The sequence below is a fragment of the Bombyx mori genome, chromosome 23, assembly GCF_030269925.1.
Source record: "Bombyx mori chromosome 23, ASM3026992v2".
Classification (NCBI taxonomy): Eukaryota; Metazoa; Arthropoda; class Insecta; order Lepidoptera; family Bombycidae; genus Bombyx; species Bombyx mori.
In genome coordinates, this window is record NC_085129.1 from 11,888,482 (window position 1) to 11,893,550 (window position 5,069).

The following is a 5,069-nucleotide window of genomic DNA, read 5'->3' on the forward strand; positions in this document are numbered from 1 at the left end:
GTTGTAGCCGTGTTCATGTACGGCAGCGGTTTCGCCCAGGCCGAGACACTGGGCACCGGCGCCGGAACGAACGCTGGCTTAGCCTGCGACACAGAGGGTGCCGAGGCTTTGATGTCTGGGCCGGAAGCTCGGAGACGGTTTTGGCGGGCGACGCGGCGATTTATTTTCGGGGCTCGGGGGCATCCGCGGTAATTTGCGGGATGACCCTGTGTTCGACACAGGACGCAGCTAGGCGGTTCTGTCGCGGTTTTTTGATCGCGAGTGCATAGGGCCGTGGCGTGATCGCCTAAGCACTTGACGCATCGGGGGCGCGCGTGACAGTTACGGGAAGAATGCCCGTATAATTGGCAGTTATGGCACTGGCTAGGTGTGCCTTTCTTGTGTGGGGTTTCGACTGCGATTCCGGAAAGGCTACAGACCGTTCGGATGTTGAATATTTGCTTACCCTCGGGGGTAGGCTGGAGGGCGACGAGAACCATATTATATGGCTCCCTTCCGCGGCCTGTGTGCATGCGGTGTACGGAGTTAACCGGTAGGCCTTGTTCGAGAAGGTCGGCCTTGACGAGCTCGGCATCCAACTCTTTAGGGATGCCACGTATAACGGCACGGAGTTCGCGCTCCTCCTGGAGCGTATATGTGTGGAAACTTATACGCTCCTTACGGAGGTAAGAAGAGAGGGCCCTATGGTCGTCGGATGTTCGAACCTTAATTTGAATGCCGTTCGCGAGGTTACGGGCATTCGTAAAATTGATATTTTTGGCCTTAAGGGCCAGGGAAACTCGTTCCCAAGCTGCCTTCTCTTGAAGGATTACCGGGGGAGGGGTCTGGGCTTTATTTTGTGCCACCGGACGCGGCGACGGAGTGGCACGGGCTGGAGGCGCAACGGGAGTCTGAGGGCGGGGGCGCGACGCGTTCGCGGCTTTGCTAATTTTAGCGGCCGCGGGAGCTCGAGACTCCGCGGCACGCTTCTTACCCTTTTGCACCAGGGTGAATCCATCCGTCGATGAGACGGGAGCGAGGTCGACCTCCATCTCCGAGTCAGAGTCGGAGGACGAGGAGGCGGGCGCAGGTGACCTACGAGTAGGTGTTTTGGACGGCGCGACGGAGGCCGCGGATGATCGCGCTGCTGGAACGGTGACCACGGCGGACGACGCAGCAGTTTTACTCGCCAGTATAGGCGACGCGGGAACGGCAGGCACGACGGAGGCTGCGGTGCTCGATGCAGAAGCTTTGCACGCAGGTACAGGCGACGCAGGAGCAGCGAGCTCGGTGGAGTCCACGAGAGGGCTCGCAGTGTGATCGGCCTTGAAGGCCTGAAACTCGGAAGTGAGCTTTGGGTAGCGAAGCCGGAGAAATTCCGCAAATACAGCGTCCATGATGTCTACGTGCCCAGGTGGGGCTACCCTGGGTCTTAGAAAACACTCGCCTTGCGGCGAGGCCCCAACTTCTCGGACCTGAGCGGTTCTATTGAACACAGGTGGCGATGCGGCACGATTACTGCAGGACAAAGAAAAATCACAACAAAACGGAAATAACAAAAAGAAACAAAACAATTAAACACTTCCAGGAAGACAGTTTGTCGGCAGATGTACCACGAACACAGAAATAACAAAAGGAAACAAAACAAATAAAAACTTCCAGGAAGAACACTTAGTCGGCAGATGTACCACGAACACAGGCCGCGCGAACAATGGCCGGGCTAACAAAAGCCGGGCGAACAAAGGCCGGGCGATCGAGTGGTCGATGAGCACGTCCGCGCGTGACGGGTGCCTCTATCGGAATGATACGAATGTACCGGACGTCTTATCCTTTAGGCCACGACGACTTCGAAGTGTCGACTTCGACTTCGATTCGTGCCAAGTAAACGCTACATCGAACCGTAAAAGTTTTAATTCTGTCTATAACTCACGAAATCCGAAGAAAATAATAGAATAAAAGCGAGCTAATAAATACTCATTTTTATGCAATAAAGAGAAATGATAAAATATCATTCCGTTTCGTAGCTTAGCTACGGCGTAGACATTGTAGCCTTTTATTAACGTATCATTAACTTGACTGTGCCTCGAAGTAGGCTAACCAAACAATTCATTACACCTGAACATGGAATTAACAATGAAATGAAATTTAATAAAAATATCAATTAATAAGTTTTCTTACACGTTCATAAAATTACTATGTATTTTAATTACATATTTGGTAATGGAATACAAAATACAATTAGATTTTCTATGTTAAATCAAATAGCCCAAGAGCCCGTGGGCTCTACCTGTATGTGTTTGACCAGATCTGAATTTTCGTACATTGAGACCCCTATACCTACCATGCATGAGATGGGGACTCACTAAGCTCAAAGTGGTCGACGCGCCGAGCGCTCAGGTAGGACAGGTACCGATTTTGACGGATTTTAAATCCATTTGACCACGTCTGCCGTTTTGAAATTTATGAAAATATATGATTATTATTATCGGAAAATAAGAATGGCAGACCATTATCGCGCATTTTACTTTGTGGCAGACCATTTTGAAAATGTAAGTAATTGACCAGATCTGCCATTGATATAATAATATGTTGTTTATTATAGTCTTAAAATCTTATATTGATCACGGCAGACCTCTACATTGCGTACACACATCAACATATAATAAAATCTTAGCTACTACCCGGCCAGATGTATATTATGTTTTCCGTTCACTGTTTTAGAGGAATATAATTTACTTGCGATTTACTTTAGCAATGTATTTACCGAAATTAATATTTTTTTATATTCTATATACTAAACTTCATTAGTTAGACAATAAAGAAGTGATTTTTTTATGGAATAATTATAAATAATACGGTATAATGCTTATCAAAAAATATTTCAATTCCTCAAGTGTTAAATCAGTTAAAAAAATATATATCATGCATGCATTACATATATATATATCTTCATTCATCATCATCATCATCATCATCGGAGTCATCTTTATCGTCAGACGACTCGTCTTCATCATTGAGAGTCCACACGGGTAGGTACCACCACCCCACCTATTTCCGCCGTGAAGCAGTAATGCGTTTCGGTTCGAAGGGTGGGGTAGCCGTTGTAACTATACTGAGATCTTAGAACTTATATCTCGGGGTGGGTGGCGCATTTACGTTGTAGATGTCTATGGGCTCCAGTAACCACTTAACACCAGGTGGGCTGTGAGCTCGTCCATCCATCTAAGCAATAAAAAAAAAATAAAAAATAAAAATATAAAAAAATATTAATTTCGGTAAATACATTGCTAAAGTAAATCGCAAGTAAATTATATTCCTCTAAAACAGTGAACGGAAAACATAATATACATCTGGCCGGGTAGTAGCTAAGATTTTATTATATGTTGATATGTATACGCAATGTAGAGGTCTGCCGTGATCAATATAAGTTTTTAAGACTATAATAAACAACATATTATTATATCAATGGCAGATCTGGTCAATTACTTTCAAAATTTTATTTTTTTAGCATTTTCAAAGTGGTCTGCCACAAAGTAAAATGCGCGATAATGGTCTGCCATTCTTATTTTCCGATAATAATAATCATATATTTTCAAAATTTCAAAACGGCAGACGTGGTCAAATGGATTTAAAATCCGTCAAAATCGGTACCTGTCCTACGTGAGCGCTCGGCGCGTCGACCACTTTGAGCTTAGTGAGTCCCCACCTCATGCATGGTAGGTATAGGAGTCTCAATGTACGAAAATTCAGGTCTGGTCAAATACATACAGGTAGAGCCCACGGGCTCTTGGGCTAAAATATTTACAAACGAACAAACAATTGTAGTCTGAACATCTTTAAGATAAAGGATCATATTTTTTATCACCATCCAACCTAAGCGTGGTCGTGAACATTCACCGTCACTCGTGAATATTGTTAACAAGCGGCCCGCTCCGGCTCCGCTCGGGTCTTTAACAAAAATTTCACCGATATTTGACGTTGTTTTATTTTTTTACATAAAAGATTATTGAAGAAATACTTATTGCGGCATAACTATAATAGTTAGACATAAATGCTGCCGCGACGCTTTTTGTAAATAATGTGTTCTACAAAGTCATAATATATTATTTTGTTCTATCACCAATAATTTTCGCAGGACACGCGATGTAAAGAATATTTGACGTAATTTTTTTACACCTTGTAATACAATATTAGAGTTTTAGTAAGAATCCCTAATTTTTTTCAAAAAGATTATAGCCTATTATCACTCGAGAATAGTGTAGCTTCCAAACAGTGAAAGAATTTTTCAAATCGGTTCATTAGTTTCAGAGCCTATTCAATACAAAAAACAAACAAATCATTCTTCTTTATAATATTAATAATTATTATATTATAAGTAATAAGCATAGATGACAGAGGCACAGACAGGCTACTTACTGTCTTTCTTTAAAGACTTCTCTTAAAATTACGTTCAAAGATGTACATAACATTATAGCGCTCGGATGAGACTAACAGAGGGGGGAGCCCATTCCAGAGCCCTATGGTGCTTGGTGAAGTTTACCCCTTGAACACAACAGTTCCAGGTCTCCAACTTGTCAAAGAGTTAACGTCGTGCTACTTAACCCATAGACACAACTCACTGAATTTCTTGCCGGATCTTCTCAGTAGGTCGTGATCTCGACTCAGCGGTAGATTCGGCAAAGCACTGCTCTTGCTGGGGCAGAAAATTCATTCAATTTGAGTCCCATTAGCTCGCCGTACCAGTTACGGTACAATAACTACTCAAGGGTTTTGGTAGTTGGCTAGACAAAAAAATCAAATTTCCGCGCTAAATGTTATGCAAAACATATTTTTATATCCAAAAAGTACTATAAAATGTTAATCCATTCATTTCCTGGCATGTCTATTGTGACCTCATTTAATGACTGTTTCAGTACGGGTAATAAGCCATCGACCTAATTTCTTAATTTAGATTCTTATCGATTTTTATTCACATTTAAAGCTGACTTTATTGCAATCCAGAACACCTTTGATTTCATAACAAATACTCTTATTAAAAATTACGTAATATAAAATTATAATACATAAATGAATAAATAAAATTAATTGAA